Source organism: Sus scrofa, chromosome X (genome assembly GCF_054392235.1).
Source record: "Sus scrofa isolate SSC_HxYL_T2T_F1_AM1 chromosome X, Sscrofa_HxYL_maternal_Yorkshire_Landrace_v2.0, whole genome shotgun sequence".
Taxonomy (NCBI): Eukaryota; Metazoa; Chordata; class Mammalia; order Artiodactyla; family Suidae; genus Sus; species Sus scrofa.
The window spans coordinates 88,410,237-88,433,850 of record NC_139401.1 but is presented as its reverse complement, the minus strand read 5'-3'; the positions used below and the strand labels follow the sequence as shown (position 1 = coordinate 88,433,850).

Below are 23,614 nucleotides of genomic sequence, written 5' to 3'. Positions count from 1 at the left end.
AGGGGGCGTGCAATATCTCTTCTAAACCACAAGTACCTGAGATCTTCATAGTACAGTTTACAACTTGGAGGAGGAAAAAGTATTTTGATGAGCTACAAATTGGCTAGTCATTAAAAAGCTAAAGCATATATTAGTCCTAAAGTGATGGGTCATAGGGCAGTACATCTGAACCCAGAAGTTGAAATTGGGGCGGAAATAGTCTTTCTTTCACTATTTCCTTCCTTCACTTGAAGAGAACCTCTTGCTTGCTATAAAAAGAAAGGCAGGGATCAAGAAATAGAAAGGAGAAACAGAAGACAACCACAAACATGAAACAGGCAAGAGTTGTTCTGAATGCTCTTCATTCACCCAAAATCAGCAGAGTGAATTTCAAGCCCACTGAATAATAATTAAGGCCCCATTTGTCTAGATTCCAAATATCTGAAGCCTATTTGAGTAGGCCTGTGTTTTTTGCACCCATAAGAACCATGTGATATAGGTGGAAATAATTCTGCTTGAGAAAGATAAAATATCTTGAAAGGGATTTTCCATAGAAGAGGCCCATTCTAGATCTTAAGTCTGCCAGAAAGCTCCAGAAAGTTAAATGCAGAATGTTGTGGTAGCATACTTGGTCATGTACAGCTCTGTTATATAAGCATCATCTATTAAATTCGGACTCACTTTTTGTTTTTTCCCAAACTTGCATAATAATGCCAAATGCATTAATAGTGGAACCTTGGTGACTGGATTCTCTGAGTGTCTTGTTGGCTTTACCCATGGCAAATGTTTTTCAAAAGGGAGGAGGAGGATGACAGCGGTGGGGCTTGGAAAATTTCGCTACCTAGGAATAGGCTCTCTGACTCCAGCTAGGATTGAAAGTCAGTGTGTGTCACAACATCTGCTAGATGATCTACCAGGTCTGATCATGAAATTCTTTCACAATCCAACTACACGTTTTCTGATATACAACTTGCCTGTTGCCTCATTGCCTCTTGCCTTTCTTTGTGGAAACTATGGAAAGAGCTCTATTTCTTGCCTAAGATGTAGGTATACCCTTATAAGGACTCAGATATTGATGTAACAGTAGAGAATATGAACTCTAACCATTTTGCCCACTAAGGACTGGCAATCTTCCTCGGAATGTGGAAGAAGAAAACTCCATGATTCATTCATCAGATAAGTATTCAAAACATGACTGCTAAATGCTATTTTAACAACTCCAGAACACATTTTATAATGTTTTTTAGTATTAGAGATATTATAAGAAAACACCTTTTAAAAGTTATAATGTTAAAAATATTATAACGCCAGAAAGAAACACCCACTCAACCTTGTCAATAAAGGCAATTCTATTTCATGATATAGTATTAAAAAGACATGAAAATAGAAATTATATACAAATGACACAGATGCTTGAGGGGTTGTTTTTAGATTTTCTTCCTTATATTTTGAGGACAGGTAAACAGTTTCATAAGTTTTCTATTTTGTAAAAATAGCTGAAACTAAATTGTAAGCTTCAAAACTGCCCCAGTTTTGCTTTACTAAAAGGACATGTACTAAGAGTTCATATGTAGAAGCCATAAACCAAGTAAACATATGATTAGCAAGACATAGTCATTTATTTCGTGTTACTGTTGATCAACAATGTTTATTAATTCTCCACGGCATGCTAAACTTTACTGGATATTCCTTTTGAAAAAAATCTTTAGTGAGAAAAGGGACAAAAATATTTAAATTCGGCTATGGATTCTAGATCATTGTGTGTTTTAAAAAAATACACTGTACTTTCAGTTCACTAAATGCAATTTGTGATGCATTTGGTTAGATAATTAGTGCAGAAGAAAATAAGTAAGAACTTGGATTTGGGACACTCTAGCCATTTCTGTGACCTGATTAATTTCTTATGTAGCACTCATTTAAATAAATTGCTCACACTAATTTTAGATCTCTAAATTGCTCATACTTGGTGAGTAGAAACTGATTATGATTGTTATATCCATGAAGTGATACAGAACTTAGAAATTTCAACTCAAATCTCAAAGTTAGTAGGCATGAATTAATTTGAAATCTTATCTCAAAGTAGCTCCAATGTTCTAACATTTGTGAATTTATAATATTGTGTGATTAATGAGGGGAGCCACTGGTGACCACTTCAGGGATTGAAGTAACTGAAATGAGAAAAAAGCAAATTTATTCAGTTTTATTGTAGAAGTTTGGGGTACCACTGGAAGCAGAGATTATTGAACTGACCATTGTAGCATATAAAGAAGATTCTTGTGCCAAAACCCACTGAGGCAACAGTGGTTTCTTAAACAAAAAACAAAAACAAGGAATATAAAATGGTATTTTATATTTTGCTCTGTGAAATCTAAGCTTTGTGGAGCAATTCTTTTCTTTGTTCGTTTGTTTGTTTCTGTCTTTTTTTAGGGCCGCTTGTGTGGCATATGGAAGTTCCCAGGCTAGGGGTTGAATTGGAAGTAATTAGGATTAGGTGAAGTCCTGAGGGTAGGACTCTCATGATGGGATTAGTGCCCTTGCAAGAGGAGGAGGAGGAGGTACCAGAGAGCTTGCTCTCTCTTTTACTGTGCACACACACAAGTGAAAAAGTCATGTGACCTCACACAAAGGTGAAGGGTGGTGGCCATCTCTAAGCCAAGAGAAGAAGCCTCAGAATGAAACCTACCTTGCCAGCACATTGCTCTTGGACTCTCCAGCTTCCAGAACTGTGAGAAATAGTTTTCTGTTGTTTAAGTCACCAAGCCTATGGTATTTTGTTATAGCAGCTGGAGTTCACTAAGACCATCATAGTTCTAAATACCTGTTTTTTCAAATGGTAGTATAAAGATTTTCACTTCTTTTGGTGGCATCCTCCTCTTTTTGTGTGTGTGTGTGTGTGTGTGTGTTTTTAGGGCCCCACCAGTGGCATATGGAAGTTTCCAGGCTAGGGGTCCAGTTGGAGCTTCAGCTGCCAGCTTATGTCACTGACACAGCAATGCCAGATCCAAGCAGCATCTGCAATCTACACCACACCTCATGGAAATGCTGGATCCTTAACTTACTGAGCGAGGCCAGGGATTGAATACACATCCTCATGGATACTAGTCAGGTTCATAACCTGCTGAGCCACAATGGGAATTCCTTGTTTCCTCCTCTTGTAATAATATTGCCTTATAGTTAGTCACAGAATAACTATACTTGTATGGCTTCCAAACAGTTAAAAGTACCTTATCACATATTTTGCTTCATAAGAAACAGCTATAGGAGTTCCCTCTGTGGCGCAGTGGGCTAAGGATCTGGCATTGTCTCTGCAGTGGCTTGGGTTGCTGCTGAGGCTTCGGTTTGATCCCCAGCCCAGTACAGTAGTTTAAGGATCTGGCCTTGCCACAGCTGTGGCAGGTGCAGCCAAAAAGAAAAAAAAAGAAAAAAGTAACAGCTTTATAGTTTGGTGCCCAGTGCATTTGAAATATTTGCAATCCAACAGGAGGTACTTCCTCTCAGCCCATATTATCCTTCTAATCAAAGTGGCAATTAAGTAGTTCATTAATGGCCATACCACAATCATGGACTTATGGAAGGGATTATAATGGTAAGATTGCCCACCCCTTTAATTTTACTTCTCCAAGGAAGTAAGGATGAATGAAAGAGTAAATATAGCTATATTACCAAATGACATTTTTTTAAAATGGTGAGTGGAACTTTAAAAAAAAAAAGACAAAAAGTACATAGAGAATACTAGGTATATTTAGGTTTTTGTTTTTGTTTTTCGCTTTTTAGGGTCTCACTTGGGGCATATGGAAGTTCCCAGGTTAGGGGTCAAATCAGAGCTACAGCTGCCAGCCTACACCACAGCCACAGCAGTGAGGTATCTGAGCTGTGTCTGCGACCTACACCACAGATCATGGCAATGCTGGACCCTTGCACACTTCACTGAGCAAGGCCAAGGATTGAACCCACATCCTCATGGATCCTAGTCGTGTTCATTAACCGCTGAGCCACTAAGGGAACTCCATATTTAGGTTTTATTTGTATCCTCTTAAAGAGTAACTTAATTCAACTTTGGAGCCATCTATGATTAAAGTTTCAGAAAACACATTTGGCTTCATCTTATCTTTGAAATGAAAGCTGTATTCAGTCTTGAACCAAAGCAAATAAGGGTACAATGATGCATTAGCAAATGTGATAATTGGTGGAGCTGGGTTTTGTGGGTTTTTTTTTTTTTTTGGTAGTCTTTTTATTTCTTTAGAATAGTAAGGAGGTATATTTTGCTAAACTTCTAAGAACTATGAGGTTGTTTTCCTCCCTTACTGAACAGAAGCCACCTGCCACATATATAGGCTTTTGGAATTATTTTGATTTGAGTTGTGGAAAATAGAAAGCAAAATCTTATACAGTAGAGGACATACCTTTGCAGTAAATCTACAGTTGTCTTACAGCTGTTCATTGAGTGTTTGGAGTCTCTTTTTAATTCAAGGATGTCTTTAGGATCTGGTTTCTGAAAACAATCTCAAATTACCATCAAAATGTAATTGGGCCTTTAGAGTATATACTACCCTATGTTCTCCCTGTCAAGGAACTGACATTCTGTGAACCCTATTTAATTTTTCAGCTATCTTAATAGAATGTGTTGAGTAAGCATTAAAGAGTATTATTATTATCACCACCATCATCGTCACCATCATTAATTTTGTTAAAAGGAAACCTTGGGAGGCCTAAGTGACCTGCTGGCAAGGATTATCCGCTGTGGAGTGTGCCGGGGAATGTTTTGCTCTCAGCAGTAGCAGCATTATAATCAACGGAAATTGCCCATAGGGGATTGAAAAGACACTGTGATGATTAAGTTCACCAGAAAGACATGGTAAGTTTTGGAGCTTATTGTAAACTCTACTCTCTGAACCTTCTGCAGATTTCATTGACTACAGTATCTAAATCAGAAGATATAGCAGTTTTTTGTTTTTGTTTGTTTCACATGCTCAGCAAAAACTGTTAACTGGCTTGTGTGTGCTGGGGGGGGGGGTTATAAATAAACATTCACTGAATGTTTCTCATATTCTACTGAGTAAATATTAAACTGCATTTTCCTATTTTTGCTAATAGTCATCATCATCAAAAAGTTTGTCTTTTTAAACATTTTCCCATATGTCCGTGGTTCAGTTAAACATTCTCTGCCCTCTAAGAAATTATAACTTAAAATAGTATCAATACTTCACCACTCTATGTTTCAACAAACCTTTCTGATCGAAGTACCCTAAAGGCCTTGACTTGACCTTTACATAAATAAATGTGGGCAATGGATATTAGGGTTTGCCAAGTTACAAAAAACTACTATTTTTCAAGTCCCATAAGGACTTTATTTGTTACTATCATTTGAGAACAGGGCAACACATCAATTTAGTATATTTAGCAACTTTTCACACAGAGAGGTTAGAAAGACTTGTTTGAACATCAAAGTAATAACCCAGAATAAATACCTAAATCAGTGTTTCTCAAATGTAAATGATGATATCAATATTCACACTAAATACTCTGGGTAATTCTGATGCACACAAGCCACTTACTGTTTACTATGCTTTGAATAATACTGCTCTAATAATACTGCTCTACTGCTCTTCCACTTTCTTGGTCTGACAGCAAGTGCCTCTCCTTAAGAATTCAGAAATTTTGAGAACCAAATGGATTAGATGTAAAACCTTTCCATCTTTAAATACATTACTTCACACAGTTTGAAGGAAGCTTTCAAGTTTGATAGATTTCAATCTTCTTATTAATATCATTTACTTTGTAACATACATGTGTAATCCAGTCTTCCACAATATCTGAGGGAGTGTTTGTGTGTGTCTCTTCTCTCTCCAGATGACCGAGATATCAGTTTGTTTGAGCAGCTTATATCATTCCTGACTTATTACAGTTCATTGGGCTTAATGTTTTCTTTCTTTCTCTTTTTCTTTCTTCCTTCCTTCCTTCCTTCCTTTCTTTCTTTCTTTCTTTCTTTCTTTCTTTCTTTCTTTCTTTCTTTCTTTCTTTCTTTCTTTCTTTCTTTCTTTCTTTCTTTCTTTCTTTCTTTCCTTTTTAGGGCTGCACCTGTGGCATATGGAAGTTCCCAGGCTACGGGTTGAACCAGAGCTGCACCTGCTAGCCTACACCACAGCCATTGCAATGAGGGATCTGAGCTGTATCTGTGACCTACACCACAGCTCACAGCAACGACAGATCCTTAACCCACTGAACAAGGCCAGGGATCGAACCCAAGTGCTCATAGACACTTGTTGGGTTCGTTACCACTGATCCACAAAGAGAACTCCTCATTGAGCTTAGTAATATTTTCTGGTCACTCATGATATCAATATATTTGCTTTAAAGAGGTTTTGTAAGTTATATACAAAAAGGAACTTTTCTATCATGCAGAGAAAGATATTATATGTACATAAGGCAGTATTTGCAGCATGACAATCAAAAATACCTCAAGGAGTGGGGCCTTAGATTGTGTATTTAGTCGCCAGTTACAGAATATAGGAATCTATTATGTTAAACCATTATATACCTAGAGTTGAAGTAAAATATGTCAGAACATTTTTTAAAAGAAGTCTCAATTTATTAATTGCATGTAAAAAAGGAATAGATCAAATCCCACTTGCATGAATTGATTGAAATAGTAAAGGGAATTTTATTTTTAAAAACAAAAAGACATTCTCAAAAGATGCTATTATTGGGAGTTCCCATCGTGGCGCAGTGGTTAACGAATCCGACTAGGAACCATGAGGTTTCGGGTTCGATCCCTGCCCTTGTTCAGTGGGTTAACAATCCGGCGTTGCTGTGAGCTGTGGTATAGGTTGCAGATGCGGCTCAGATCCTGCGTTGCTGTGGCTCTGGCATAGGCTGGTAGCTACAGCTCTGATTGGACCCCTAGCCTGGGAACCTCCATATGCCGTGGGAGCGGCCCAAGAAATAGCAAAAAGACCAAAATAAATAAATAAATAAATAAATAAATAAATAAATAAATAAATATTAAAAAAAAAAGAAAAGAAAAAGAAACACACACAAAAAAAGATGCTATTATTTACTGAACTTTAAAGAGTTCCTCTGCGAAGGCCTTCCTGGTATATTAAAGACTGGCTCCAATCAAAAGTATTCTCTATGGTTGCTGGCTGATGGTATAATTATACTAAGTTATCAAGATTCTGTTCTTGATTCCCAGGGTGAAATTCCCTTCTTTTGCTACCATGGAATTGACATGCTTTGTCATTCATTATTCATCATTCTTTTGCTTCTTCTGCTTTACAGTCTGGATCCAGAAAAGTCCCATTAGAGAATTAACCACAAATGCTCAGACATCCTGATAATGGCAATATTTTTTCTGTATTGTTTGTTTTTCTCACTTGTCAGAGGGTCATCTAACTAGAGCTTCATCAGTTTATGATTGTTGTAGATAGTCTTCAGAGGCTGAGTCACTTCTCCAATTTCTGTTGTTAGTTTTGTTTGTTTGCTTTTGTCTGTGGCTGGAGAGGTCTTTCTGAAACAAACCTACAACTTACCAAACACAAAAACAATCAGTCAAACCTTCTGGTTTTCCTCAAGGGGCTCAATGTTTAGTTTATTCATTAAGAAATTTTGCTTTGTGTTTCTCTCCCTCCTCCTCCATCTCTACTTCCTTATGTCTATAAGAAAAGGTCAAGCAGCTTTGTGCTTTAATAGGCACAGCTGAAGGCAGAGTTCTGCCTCTGGGTAATGTTTATTCTGGAAAAATTTAGGAGACATTGGTTTGGTCTGACTCATCTAGATTATGTCATAAGCCATCTTGGGCGAAAAAGAGAAGATGCCCTAAATATTGATGCCTGTCCAGACTCAGTTTTATGTTTAAAAACCAAAGAAGTGTGGCCACTGTAACCTCTTAATTACCCAGTAAATATTTATCAGTCCACTAATATTTTGTTAGTCATCTTTGCTTCCAGGGATTTGAATAAAGTTCAGAAACACAATAGTTTTTTGTTATTTACTGAACAAATGGTTATTCTTGACAAGTAGCCATTTTTAAACCTTCTATAGTAATTTGAAAGAACAATGCTAAGGAAAAATCAGATTGTGCATTTACTCATACCAGAGCTCTGCATGTCTCTGCTGGAGGAGGTTGTGGGTATGGAGAGCAGAAAAGGCGAGTAATATCCTGACCCTCCTTTATTGTTCGGCCCTTTCTTTGCTCTTAAATCTCTGGGCATATCTGCCAGGAATTATCACCTAAGGGATTCTAATTTCCTGTTCCTACCTCTGGCCAGCAGCCCAGGGCTACCACCATGCCCCCTCCTCCCCAGTTGGCCACTGTTCCACTTGAAACAGAGAAGGGAAAAACTAGTTGACTGATTTCATGCTAAACCTAGTGGAAGTCTTTTTATTTACTTATTTAAACTTCACTCACTGTATAAACAGAGTATACTTGTTATATATTCAGCAAAGTGTTAGGTGTAAAGGGGCAGTAATGGGGGGAGGGGAGCAGTATCAATAAGAGAAGGGGCAGGAGTTCCTGCTGTGGCTCAGTGGGTTAAAAATCAGACTTCAGTGGCTTGGGTTACTGTGGAGACAAAGGTTTGATTCCCAGCCCAGTGGGTTAAAAGATCTGGTGCTGCTGCAGCTGCAGAATAGGTAGCAGCTGTGGCTCAGATTCAGTCCCTGGCCTGGGAACTTCCATATGCCGTGGGTGTGGCCATAAAATTAAAAGAAAGAAACAGAAGCCTTCCTTATCTTAAGTCTAGCTGGGGGGAAATTAAGTATCCTAGTCAAATAAATGAAAGCAATTAAAAGGCACAGGCAAACAAAACAAAACAAAACAAAAACCCCAACTCTCTCTCTCTCTCTCTCTATATATATATATATATATATATAATGTAAACAATATATATAACTGCTGACAGGGATGGGATAACCCACAAACACTTATTTCAATTCACCACTTGAATGGACATTATGAGCTAGAATCTGTATCAAAAACATGATGGAAAAGAAGAGGTAACCATTTGGAGGCAAACACTGCTACAGATAACTTTATTATGAAGTAGATTGTGCTGAGTGTTTTAAGATATACAAAGTACCATGTGGGAAATTATGAAGGGAAACATTTTGAGAGAGGGAGTAAGGGTTCTGTATTCAATTCCAATGTCAGAGGATTCCCTATACCAACAGGCAATTCTCTGACACAAGGTGGGTGCCCAACAATTCGGCTGGACTCTAATGCTATCTACCCAGCTATCTGGAGATAGCATCAGTTTTCACAGGTTAATAAAGGTTTAGTCCTACAAGATCATACCTTTCCACCCCCAACCCCCAACCAGGCACCAATCACAAGCCCAGGTTATCACCAGTGTGTCTAGTGTGTCTGATGGTCAGGTATAGATTGCCAACAACTGCTTCCTTGGGTTCGATTAATTTGCTAGAGAATCTCACAGAACTCAGACAAACATTTTACTTACTATATTATTACCATTTTTTTTGAAGGATATGACTCAGGAACAGCCAGATGGAACAGATACATAGGGCTACGCATGGGGAAAGGGTGCAGAGTTTCCATGCTCTGAGTTCCCTGGTCTCCTAGCACCTCCATGCTTTAACCGACCCTGTAACTCTGAACATCCTCCTTTTGGGTGTTTATGGTGGCTTCATTACACAGTCATAATTGATTAACTCATTGGCCATTAGTGATTCATTCAATCTCTTGCCCCTTTCCCCTCCCAGGAATTCAGGGGGCGGGACTGAAAGTTCCAACCCTCTCCTCCTGATTGATTCTCCTGGCAACCATCCCCAATTTTGGGGTGTTTTCCAAAAGCCACCTTATTCAATAACATACACTCAGTTGCAGTGGAAAGGTGGCTTGTTATTTCACCTTTATGGTTCTGAAGGGGTTTTAGGAACTGAGAGCAGGAGACCAAATATTATAACAAAAGATGCTCCCATTGTTCTTATCACTCAGGAAATTCCATGGGTTTGGGGACCTGTGAGCCAGGAAACTTGGACAAAGACCAAACATATATGAGAAATATATTTTGATCATCTGAATTATTAAATATACATTTCTTTTAAGTTAAAATATCACAGGGGTTTTAAAAAATTTTGTATAAGAGGTGTGATTTGTGCTGTAAAGGATGTAGCTAATATTTTTTTATAGGTAGAAATGACGGGGGTGGAGGTGGGGATGAGGAAGAGTGCAGGGTGTGGGGGATGTGGGGGGTGCATTCAGATTCCCCTGTTGTATTGCATAAGGTAGGCTGCAGGAGCAGGTCAGATAGAAAGACATGCTAGATGTGAAGGTCCTTGAAAGCAAAACTGGGCAGCTGGACCTAAATTTTGTAGACAATGCAATACTGATGATTTTTGAAGAAAGAAGTAAGGTGAAGAAATCTATCCTCTAAGAAGTTGTTCAGCACATGGTTAAGAGCTGGTGCTCTGAAGTCAGACAAAACTAGATACAATCAATGAATATTTATTGAGCTCCTATGTGCCAGGGACTATTCTAGTAATTGGGGCCATAGTAATGATGTATAATGGCAAGACCTCTGCTCTCATGGTACTTACTTTTTAGCTATGGACATGAGAGACAAATGACAATAACACACATAAAGATATTTCCAGATAATTTTAGATCATGATAAGTGTGATGAAGAAAATAAAATAGGGTGATATGATAATGACTGGTTGAGGGCAGGGAAACCATTTTAGATTTGGTGGTTAGTCTCACCGATGAGGTGAATTTTGAGTTGAGACCTGAATTAAATGATGGTATGAGCCACCTGAATATCCAAGGCAAAGTCCTCCAATCAAAGTGAAGAGCAGATTCAAAGGCCCTTGTAGGAATGAGCACGAGGTGTTCCAGAAAGAGACAGAAGGCCTGTGTTGCTGGACTGAAGTAAATAAAGGGAACACCTGTGTGAAAGTAGGTTCCAGAAGGAGGCAGGGCTCTGATTATATTTGTCTTTGGAGGCCAGGGTAAGGCTTTTCTTTTTTATTTTAATTATAATAGAATTATAACAGAAACAGTTAGAGGAAGTTTTAAGCAGGGTTTGATATAAGATGATTTATATCTTTAAAAAAAGTGGCTCTGGCCAATGTGGAGAATTTGTATGGGGTGGAGATAGAATTGGAGGACTCAGGATATGTTTTTAAGGTAGAGTGGGCAAAACCCGTCCAAAGTCTATTGCTTTCTACTTTTTTTTTTTTCCTGCCCCTGTGGTATGTGGAAGTTCCCCAGGCCAGGGATTGAATCCTAGCAACAGCAGTGATAACACCAGATCCTTAACGGGCTGAGCCAACCAGGGAACATTTGTTTTCTAATTATTTGACCTTGAACAAATTACCTAACCTCACCTCAGCCTCAATGTTTGCATCTGAAAAGGGGATAATAATAGTACTGACTTTATAGATTTGCTGTGAGAATTAAATGAAAACTCCATACTATATAGCTAGCACATCATATATACTCATTCAAGATAGGAATTGATGGTGATAATAACTCCTGATTGGACCTGTGAGTAACCAGAGGCGTGGCGATCTGTTAGGAGACTATTGTGATTATCCACGAGAGTTAAAGTGAGAGGCCAAACTAGGGCAGTGGAAAGGAAAAGTAGGAAAGCATCATGTTAATAAATTTAATTAATGTATACCAAACATTTACGTAGGGATACTTAATGACAAATTCAAACGACTAATAAAGTTTAACATTAGTACATGCAGAGAGTCAAAACCCACCTCTATGGGGAGACTGAAAATAAAATTGCTAACGGTTTACTTATTTTCTCTCCTTTATTTCCTGGTTGACTAATTACTTTTCTATATTATCATTTCCCATCACATAAAACTATGATTCATTTAAAGTGTGCTGTTGAGATGTGGTCTAAGTACTCCAACAGAGACTTCATATGAAATGACTGAGCATGCCTTGCACTCTTTTTCAACTCTGTACTATAACTAAAGTCTTCTTGTGCTGTGTTTGAACTTCAGGTGATTCTCTTGTTTTCATGAAAAAAATGAAAGTAAGACTTTCCATCTGTTGTTTTATGTTGGTGGTAAACCCGGTTACCCAATCAATGGCAATGCTCTGATGATGGTAATGGTAATTTTCTTCTAACATTATAAGTTACCAGATTAGTCATTATCCTTGGACTATGAAAGGGCAGTTTTTAGTTCCTCATTTCTATTTTCTGGTGTTGATCACTCATGTTAGACCTATTGACCTCGTCTGATATTTATGAAGTTTGATGCACAGTTACCAAGGTGACAAGACATTAGCCATAAAGGTTAAGGCTTACGAATATTAAAACTTTAATGAATTCTTTGTTAGGTGTGAATTTGTATCAATTATTTCCTTACAGACAATTGAAAAGAAGCCAGAATTTCAAATATACAAATCATCAGGCAAAGATCGATAGGACTCAGAGAAATCCTGGTTAGTTCACCACTGTAAATACTATTTTTCTTTTGTTTTTGAGTTTCAGGTTTTTGGAAAAACAATTAAAAAGGGAAATAAGAGGGGGAAAAATCAGTGGTGTTGTCTAGGTATTTTATAAAACATCCAAAGGACATTAATTGCTAAGGTAATAAGATGGGCAGATCAGTTCTGATTCAATTGCTATTATAAAATGTTTTTACAGTTGTTCCCATTGTGGCCCAGCAGAAACGAATCTGACTAATGTCCATGAGGATGCGGGTTCAATCCCTGGCCTTGCTCAGTGGGTTGGGGATCCAGCATTGCTGTGAGCTGTGGTGTAGATTGCAGATGCAGCTCAGATCCCATGTTGCTGTGGCTGTGGCTGTGGCTGTGGCTGTGGCTGGCAGCTGTAGCTCCGATTTGACCCCTAGCCTGGGAACTTACCTATGTCACAAATGTGGCCCTAAAAGGCAAAAAAAAAAAAAAAGTTTCAATAAAAGTCACATAACTGTGATCAAAAGAAACATTGGCTATAAGCAAGATTTTAAACAAATAGCAACATATGCTGCTTCAATGTGTTTTTGTCACCTAAATGTGCATATTCACAATTGTTAGTACTCTTCATCAAGGACTAGGGTATTCTCAGAAGTCACATTGGAACTTACAGGCCCTCTGTATCAGTCACCAATTCATGCTTAAATGAACTTGGATACTGTAGCCTTTTAAGGTTCCTGCTATTGGTATTTAGGTTTTCTCTCTCTCAGTAGTTTTCCACTCACAGTTTGGGAAGACAGGCTGTTTCTCTTTGCTATAACCATGTACACATTTCAAATGAAAAACTCACAGGAAACAAATGGTGACTAGCCTAACTCTGTAAGCTGAGATCATTTTATACAGAAAGGTAGGGGTTGAACATGAAAGAAAATCTGGGGCTCCTTTTGTTCTTTTATGTTTGCTTCTATCCACTCCATTCTAAGGTTGCCTCAAGGGCACTGAATGTTCAGTAAAGATGAATTGTCAATTCTTCACCTTCTGGGAAGATTGTCAGGTAAGTAAACTGTCAATAGCAATTCTTTTTCTTAAGTAAATAATTAGCTCCCAACACCCCTTCCTTAACATTTTCCAAAGTATATTCCTCTCACATTCAAATCTGCCCTCAAATCTACCCAATTATGGTGAATTGAGAAAATAATTCCCATATCCCATTTCTAGAGCTACTGTAAATTCCTTTAGATATAACCATATTGTAACATACATGCTGTTTTAGCTATGAAGATTTTACAAAATATATTTTAATAACATCGGGCCTTTATGCTAGAAATTTATAGACATTATTCATTTTCACAGGCACCTTTTTGAGAGGAGAATTATTAATCTTACTTTATAGATGAGGAAACAAACTCAGAATGATGAAGCTCTTTGCCTAAGTCACAGATCTTGTATGTGGTCAACTGTGGATTTGAATCCAGGTCTGCCTAATTCTAAAGCCCCTTTCTCACTATATATAAAAGACTGCAGCTCTTCCAGATGCTTACAATTATTTGATAAAATTATCTTCTTTATTTTTCTCTCTCCTGGTCCCAGAATGTAACCTTCATAAGAACAAGGACTTTGTCTTTCTTGTTTACCACTGTGACCCCAGGGCCTAGAAACATTTACGGTACGTTATGAACACTCAGTAAATATTATTGCATGAAAATAATCATGAAAGGTTGTTAATTTCAAATTAGATAGTTGTATAAGAAGTACTAAAAGTGCCAAATGAGTGCTATGGGTGTTGATCACTGGGAGAGATTATCACAGGTTGTAGGCTACAACAATAGTATAAACTATGGACTGCCAAAAAGGAGTGCATATACCTCAGCAGGTTGAGGATCCAACATTGGCACAGCTGTGGCATAGGTTGCAGCTGTGGCTCAGATTTGATCCCTGCTGCGGTTGTGGCCAAGAAAAAAAAAGTGTGTGTGTATATATATATATATATGTGCGTGTGTATATATATATATATATATGTATGTATGTATAAAATATGTTAGAACTTGTACCCATTGATTTCTTTTACCTCATTCTTTTTCAATTTTGTTTTTCGTATTTTATAATGTACATATTATTATTATTATTATTTGTCTTTTTGCCTTTTAGGGCCTCACCCGTGGCATATGGAGGTTCCCAGGCTAGGGGTCGAATTGGAGCTACAGCTGCCGGCCTGTGCCACAGCCACAGCAACATGAGATCCCAGCTGTGTCTGTGACCTACACCACAGCTCATGGCAACACCAGATCCTTAACCTACTGAGTGAGGACAGGGATCAAACCCGTGGCCTCATGGATGCTTTTCGGGTTCACTAACCACCGAGCCACAATGGGAACTCCATTATAATGTACACATTATTGTTGTAATATATTTGGTATACTGTTATATAATAAGTAATATATAATATACAATAATATGCACAGTAATATACACAGTAATATAATAATATACATATGTATATGTAGGGATGGGTAGGTTCTTAAACGTTTTTACTGATAGTTGTGCTTGGAGATCTGTAGTTCAGAGGGAGAAATAAACATAAGCATATATCTATAATTTAGTGTTCTACCTGCTAATAGATGTCTAGACAAAGTACTTCAGAAAGGAAGATAAGGGGATTGCTAATACTTCTTGATTTTGTCAAGGTGCTGGTGGTGGTGGTGGCACTGATGTATATGGATGTGGAGGAAGGAGGTCAAAAAGTTGCACTAAGAAGGTAACATTTTCAATAAAATCCTGTGGAAATGGCAGGTGAAATGGGAATTTTCAAGGAGAGAGAGCACTTGCAAAGGTATAGAGGTATAACCTTTTTTTAATGGAAGTACAGTTGATTTACAATGTTGTATTAGTACACAGCAAAGTGATTCAGTTGCATGTGTGTGTGTATACACATATATATATACACACACACATATTCTTTTCCAGTTACTTTCCATTATTGGTTATTATAAAATATTGAATAAACTTACCTGCTCTACAGTAGGTCCTTGTTGTTTATTTTATTTTATTTATTTATTTATTTTTTTGTCTTTTGTTGTTGTTGTTATTGTTGTTGTTGTTGCTATTTCTTGGGCCGCTCCCTCGGCATTATTGTTGTTGTTGTTGTTGATATTTCTTGGGCCGCTCCCGCGGCATATGAAGGTTCCCAGGCTAGGGGTTGAATCGGAGCTGTAGCCACGGGCCTACACCAGAGCCACAGCAACGTGGGATCCGAGCCTCGTCTGCAACCTACACCACAGCTCATGGCAACGCCGGATCGTTAACTCACTGAGCAAGGGCAGGGACCGAACCCACAACCTCATGGTTCCTAGTCGGATTCGTTAACCACTGAGCCACGACGGGAACTCCTGTTTATCTATTTTATATACAGTAGTGTGTATCTCTGAATCCCAAACTCCTAATTTATCCCACCCTTCCCTTTTCCCCTTTGGTAACCATAAATTTGTTTTCAAAGTCTGTGAGTCTGTTCCTATTCTACAAGTAAGTCATCTGTGTCCTTTTTTAAGATTCCACATATAAGTGATATTGTTATAGGCTTCAAGTCCCCTTCATAGAAATTAAGCCCAAAAGCCTCTGGCCATGTCTCATTGTAATGCCCCTTCCCCCACCTTGACTAGCCTGGGCTGCTCACTCCTGTTATAGAAGGAATGTTGCCCATTCCTCACCCTGCCTCTATATAACCTGTTCCCCATGCAAATAAGGCATCTTTCCCAAGGCCAATTTGAAGATCAAATATGCTCCACACGATATCAAACAACACTCATCCCTTATGCATGGCATAGGGGGCTGGGGCAGGAGAAATTGGGTCTGCACTCAGGTCCGCAGCATGGGGATAAAAAAACAATTTTAAAAGTGAGGCGGGCCCTTTTTTTTACCTGCACATGTGTGCACATTCATGCACTCTCTCTTTCTGAAAATGTACTTTTGCATTAATAAATTTGTAAAACACCCGCCATTTCAATGTTTTGTTATGGCAGGGCAGGGACCAAGGAAACTGCAATTTTATCATTCTGGAACAAACTCTATCATTATCATTTGATGTTTGGCTCTCTCTGTCTGACTTACTTCATTCAGTATGATAATCTCTAGGTCCATCTGTGTTGCTGTAAATGACATTATTTCATGCTTTTTATGGCTAAGTAACATTCTATTGTGTGTGTATGTATACATCTTCTTTATCTATTCCTCTGTCAATGAACACTTATGTTGCTTCCATGTCTTTGCTTCACTCAAAACTTTGTTTAAAATTTTCCTCCTTAGAGAAGAACTTTTCTTTAAAAAAAATTAATTTATAATATATTAGTTTCAGGTGCACAATAAAGTGAGAATCTATCAGATTTCTTTTCTATTATAGGTTATTACAAGATATTGAATATAGTTCCCTGCACTGTATAGTATAACTTCCTTGATATGTCTGAAGAACTATAAAGCATATCCGCATTGCTAGAGGAGAAGAACAGGCAGTAGAATGGAGAGCAGCTGTACATTATTTTTGGATTACAAGTACTTAAAATATAAATACATATATTGAAATTGAGTGCTCATGTATTAATAAGCTAGTTTGGTATAGGATCCCAAAAACTGGAGATGACTTAGTGAACTAAACTACAGGTAATAATATTTTGAACTAAGGTGGTGACTATGGCATATGAAGAACAGCATATCTTCAAGTGATATCCCAGCAGAAAGATTAAAGGGCCAGTGAAGAAGAGTTAAAGATGACTGCTAGATTTCAAGCCTAGATGAGGTTATTATAACATTGACATATAAAGTCATCTTGAGCAGAGGAGGGCAGTTTTTGGAGGTAAAATAATTTTGGATAAACAACAAATTAGAGAAGGGATATCCACATGTAAGTGACCAATAGGGAACTGGAGATATGAGGTGGGAACTCTGGAAGAAATCTGGGTAGGAGTTGGGAGTTTGAGAAACATTCTCATTATTGGTTCATCAAACATTTATCGGCACCCACTCTGTGCCAGGCACTATGCTAGACACTGGTGCTAGAGTGGGAAAAAGACATGTCATACCAACCCTCAAGATGCTTACCTAATACTCATCAGGGAGAGACAGACAATAAACAAGGAAAATGTTTGCATACGATTATAAATTATGGTAAGTGCATAGGGGAGCAAAATTTGCCACCCCAAAATGTCTCTTTTTCATGTGAATTATATCAAGCTAAAAACAATCAAAGTCCAAAAAAACTTTCCCCCTAACTGCCTAAAGAATGCAGATAGAGGACCTCTTCTAGGAAGGGCACTGTCACCATAAATAACTACAGTATGAACTAGGTTTGTAAACAGGGAGGAGCCTAGCAAAGTGTTAAAATATCTCTCTGTGTTCCATTGTCTCTACATGGCCCAGCAAACATTTGGTTACCAAACATTTGCTTTTTCATCTCCATGTCAATTGTCTTCTTCCCCTTTGAAATCCCAAGCTCCTATCCCCAACATCCTCTTCTGTCTTTAGCTGAAGATGATATTTAAAAAGAGGGTTTCAGCAATTTTGGTGAGTTACTGTTTTCTTGGGTTTCACCCATGCATGCATGTTATTAAACTTTTGTGTGACTTTCTTTCGTTAATCAGTCTCATGTCAATTTAATACTCAAAGCAGCCACAAGAACCTAGAAGGGGGGAGGAAAATTTCTTCCTCTCCAAAAAGTGCTCTGAAGAGTGGCCTATTTTAGTTTAGACAGTCAAAGAAAGACTCTGAGGAAGTGCTATTTGACCTGAGGGCTGATCAATGAGACAGACCAGCCAGGCAAAGTAGAAAAAAGAACAATCTAGCAAGAGGGAACAAGCAGGCTTAGATGTGGAACATATCTTGGTGTGTTGTGGGAATAGAAAGAAACCCAGTGTGACTGAAGCTACTGAGCAAGGGACATAGTGGCACAGTATGAAGCTGGAAAGGAAGGAAGAAGCCAGATCATGTAGGACCTTGAAAGGCACATAAAGAACTTGACATTAATTCTTCTTGTAATAGGAAATATTATTGGCCAATTTTAACTGGGGGCAACAAAATGATCAAACTTACCTTTAAAATTCCTCTGAACTATATAATACAGATGGTTAAAGCACTGAAAACAGATACATTCTCAGAAGAAGAGAGAATAAGTGCAGAAAAAAAAGAGGGTGAGGGCTGAGTCTTAGGGAATGCTCCTCATTAGGCTATGATGGGAGAGGGAGGAGCCAGAGAAGGAGAAAAGGAGTATTCAGAGAAGCAGAAAAGGTGCCATGAAAGTCCACATATAAGAAAGTTTCACCGAAGAAAATCTGGTCAACATTGCTAAATGCTGAAAAGATTGGAGGCAGGGACAAAGTCTGAGAAAGGATCGATAGATTTGGGGGTAGGAAAACATTCTGAAAGTGTAGCTTTTAAAGAGAACAAAGAAGCTATAGACAGTGAGTAGAAACCACAATTCTGAGACTTTAATAGTCAATGGAATGATAAAGTAAAATAATGGGTTTGAAAATGGGCAGAAGAGGAGTTCTCTTTGTTACTCAGCAGGTTAAGAACCTAAATATCTGAGGGCACAGGTCTGATCCCTGGCCTCGTTCAGTGGGTTAAGGATCTGGCGTTGTGGCAAGCTGCAGCATAGGTTACAAATGTGGCTTGGATTCTGTGTTGCTGTGGCTGTGGTGTAGGCCAGCAGCTCTGGCTCTGATTTGACCCTTAGCCTGGGAACTTCTATAGGCCATGAGTGTGGCCCTAAAAAGAAAAAGGGGGGGGGCATAAAATGAGTTCCCATTGTGGCTCAGCAGGTTAAGAACCTGACTAGTATCCATGCAGATATGGGCTTGATCCCTGGCCTCCCTCAGTGGGTTAAGGATCCAGCGTTGTTATAAGCTGTGGTGTAGGTCGCAGATACAACTCAGATCCAGTGTTGATGTGGCTGTGGCATAGGCCTGAAGCTGCAGCTCTGATTCACCCCCTAGCCCAGGAACTTCCATATGCTGCAGGTGTGGCTGTAAAAATAATAAAAAAAAAATGTGCAGAACCATTTGCAGCAACATGGATGGAACTAGAAACTCTCATACTGAGTGAAGCAAGTCAAAAAGGGAAAGACAAATACCATATGATATCACTTATATCTGGAATCTAATATATGGCACAAAGGAAACTTTCCACAGAAAATAAAATCATGGACTTGGAGAATAGACTTGTGGTTGCCAAGAGGGAGGGGGAGGGAGTGGGATGGATGGGGTGCCTGGGATTAATAGATGCAGACTATTGCCTTTGGAATGGATTAGCAATGAGGTCCTGCTGTGTAGCACCGGGAACTATGTCTGGTCACTTGTGATGGAGCATGGTAATGTGAGAAAAAAGAATGTATACATGTATGTGTAACTGGGTCACCATGCTGTACAGTAGAAAATTGATAGCACATTGTAATAGAAAAAAATAAAAATCATTATATAAGAAAAAAAAGTGCAGAAGACCTGAATAGGCATTTATCAAAGAAGATATATAGATGGTTAACAGGTACATAAAAAGATATTCAACATGGCTAGTTATTAATGCAAATGGAAACCACAGTGAGATACCACCTCACACTTGTCAGAATGGCCATCATCAAAAAGTCTACAAACAATAGGAGTTCCTGTTGTTGCACAACAGGATTGGTGGCATCTTGGGAGTGCTGGGATGCAGATTCAATCTCCCGCCTGGCCCAGTGGATTAAGGATCCTGCATTCTCGCAGCTGCAGCTTAGCTTGCAACTGTGATTCAAATCTGATCCCTGGCCTGGGAACTCCATATCCTGTGGGGCAGCCAAAAAAGAAAAAAAAAGTCTACAAATAATTAACGCTAGAGAGGGTATGGAGAAAAGGGAACCCTTTTACATTGTTGGTGGGAATGTAAATTAGTAAAACTGCTGTGGAAAACAGTATGGATGTTCCTCAAAAAACTAAAAATAGAGTTACCATATGATCCAGCAATCCCACTCCAATCCTACTCCTGGGCATCTATCCAGAGAAAATCATAATTCAAAAAGATACATGCACCCCAATGTTCATAGCAGTACTATTTACAATAGTCAAGACATGGAAGCAACTTAAATGTCCATCCACAGAGGAAGGGATAAAGAAGAGGAATTGTTATATCACATGTAAAGTATATATATTTGATAAAGATGTGATATATATGATATGATGTATATTTAATACATATGATATATATGATATACATGTGAAGGAATGTTACCTAGCTATAAAAAAAGAATGAAATTCTTCCATTTGCAAGAACATGGATGGACCTAGAGAGTATTATGCTTAATGAAATCAAAGACAAATACTATATATCATCTCTCATATATGGAATCTAAAAAAATAAAATGAATGTATAAAGCAAAACAGAAACAGATTCACAGATATGGAAAATAAGTCAGTGGGTACCAGTGGGGAGAGGGAAGTGGGGAAGGGCAAGATAGGGGTGTGAAATTAAGAGATACAAACTACCATGTATAAAATAGGTGAGCAAAAAAGAATGTATTGTACAGCACAGGAAATTATAGCCATTATTTTGTAATAACTTTAAATGGAGTATAATCTATAAACATACTGAGTCACTATGCTATACCCCTGAAGCTAATATTAAGTCAACCATATTTCCATTTAAAAAATCCTAAAAATGTAGAATCATGAGTAGAAGTAGCAAGTTCAAGCAAAGGTCTTTTCAGACTAGTGGAGACCTGTGGGAGGTTAGATTTGAGTGTGGGCTAAGAGAAGTGGTGGAGTGCTGGAAAGGTGAAAGGAGGCAACTGAAAATGTCTGAAAATGTTTGAAATATTAGGGGATAATTTAGAGGCCAAGAGCCTGGAGCATATTGAAAGAGAGGCAGCCAAGATCACAAGTGCTAGTACTAAATTTTACAGGAAGAAGATGCTCTTTCCTCTAAGACTGGAAAGAAGGGTAAGAGAGTAGACTGAGTGACAGAGAAACTTTGATGTGAAATGGCAGAAAGTTTAGGGAGTTCACAACAGTTGACATTACCTTTTCAGTCAATTGAAATTAACAACACACACACAAGTAGTATAAAGTCTCAATAAAGTCTCTTCAGGGCAAGGGAGATTGGGCTACTTTGTTTGTTTTGTTTCATTTTTTTTATATTCTCCATAGTATCTAATGGCATATTGTACATGGTAGGTGTCAGTTAACATAGGCTGTTATTTGATGTCTCTATTCTCAAGGCATTTACAACTGTGAACAATCAAATTACATATGCAGTATATGATAATTTCCAAAAGAGTGATGCTGCTAATAAATAAATGTTGCGGGATTTCAAAGGAAGGAAGTGGCAAGTGTGCCTACAGATTGAGCTGATATGGGAATGCTTCATAGAGGAGTTGAGTCATTATCTGGGCCTAAATGATTGCCTAGTATTTAAACGCAGATTTGGCAATAAACCAGAAATAGGCATTTTCTATATCAGGCCTCGTATAGTGACCTTAGGGCAAATAGGAGCAGTCTGATCACTTTAGGAAATATGAGAGAAAATCAGCAGGATGTTATTCGAGAAGTTGCTGAGTTTTAGAAACAGAAGGATCCAAGTAAGAAAGGGACTTTGAACCTGTGTCAGGAGGCTGAGAGGTTAGGAGTCTTTATTTTGGACAGCATCCTCCCAAATTAAATGTGAAATTAGGGATTTCAGTGTAATTTGGAAGGAAAGCCAGATTCCATTCTGTAGTCATTTCCAGATTCTTCTTTCTAAAGTCAAGACACAATTATGTTACTCCCCTGCTCAAAAATACTCAGTGGTTCCCTAGCGCCTATGCAATTAATATACAGACCCAGTGGCCTAGCACTGATAGAAATTCACAGTAAGTTTCCAAACATTTCCAGGCTTATTTCCAATTATACCACATACATACCACATACTCTTGTCAACTAGACTAGGAACTGTTTCCTCATCATGCAATATGCTTCCTAATCTCCATTCCTCTGCTCATGATATTAACTCTATCTCTCGTTTGATCTGTGTCAAAGTCTTACCCCCTTTTAAAAGACCCATTTCCCATGCCAGCACTTCTTCCATAAAGTCTGTACTGCCCTTTCCCACAAGAGAGGGTTTTGTCTCTTCTGTTAATTTTCATAGCACTTGGGAACTCAAAGAAATTTCTAATGTACCTTATATTGTAGTTATTTGTAAGGTCACCTGATTCCTGTCTTATCTTCTGATCCTCACTAAATATACTGCTCATTTTTTATCCCCTTCAGTACTTAGCATCAACAGTTTTTGACATGGACTGCGGTAGAAGTAGCATGAGGTAAGGGGTGGATGTAGTTGGGGAGAGAGCAGTGGAAACTTGCTAACAAGAGCTATCTCAACCTTTGTCTTGGTGATCTCTCTGAAACATGGAATCATCAAATTTTTAATGTTAATTTTTTCACACATGCTAATTATTTTCATGATCTTTATTTATTTATTTATTTATTTATTTATCTATTTACTTAAAATGCAAGTATGTTTTGGCGTTCCCATTGTGGCTCAGCAGTAACGAACCTGACTAGTAAACATGAGGACGCAGGTTTGATCTCTGGCCTTGCTCAGCTGCTTAAGGATCTGGCATTGCCCTGGTACAGGTCACAGATGCAGCTCAGATCCTGTGTTGCTGTGGCTGTGGGGGCATAGGCTGGCAGCTAGAGCTCAGATTCCACCCCTAGCCTAGAAACTTCTATATGCTGTGGACGTGGCCCTAAAAAGACCAAAAAAAAAAAAAAAAAAATCTCTGGAGTTCCCTTGTGGTTCAGTGGTAATGTATCTGACTAGTATCCACGAGGATGCAGGTTCAATTCCTGGCCTCGCTCAGTGGGTTAAGAATCTGGTGTTGCCATGAACTGTAGTGTAGGTCACAGACACGGCTCAAATCTGGTTGCTGTGGCTGTGGCATAGGCCAGCAGCAGTAGCTCCAATTTACCCCTAGGCTGAGAAGTTCCATATGTGGCGGGTGTGGCCCTAAAAAGAAAAAAAAAAAAAAAGCATGTTTTAATGTTTAGGAAATCTATATAATATGGTATGCTATATTAAAGGAAGAAAAATAATAAATTATCTAAACACAGATAGAAAAGGCACTGGATAAAATTCCAGATCCACCTTGATTTAATGACAAAAACTCATCTTTTTCTTTAGGTAGTAAATAAAGATATCTCCTATAACTTGACAAAAGACATTTATCAGAAATCACTATGAAGCATTATA

The 23,614-nt window shown here is 38.3% G+C and overlaps 1 long non-coding RNA gene across 4 annotated transcripts in view; it reads left to right on the top strand.

Annotated features, from left to right (window-relative positions):
* Positions 1–23,614, top strand: part of LOC146394699 (uncharacterized) — a 759,738-nt gene that overhangs the window by 200,065 nt on the left and 536,059 nt on the right. For 2 of the 4 annotated variants that reach the window (XR_014834663.1, XR_014834657.1), the window contains exons 1-3: positions 4,674–4,834; positions 13,967–14,042; positions 15,061–15,131. This is a non-coding gene — a long non-coding RNA (uncharacterized LOC146394699). Of the gene's footprint in view, positions 1–4,673; positions 4,835–13,966; positions 14,043–15,060; positions 15,132–23,614 lie in introns of those variants that run through there. The other 2 variants (XR_014834661.1, XR_014834659.1) reach the window with 2 other exon arrangements.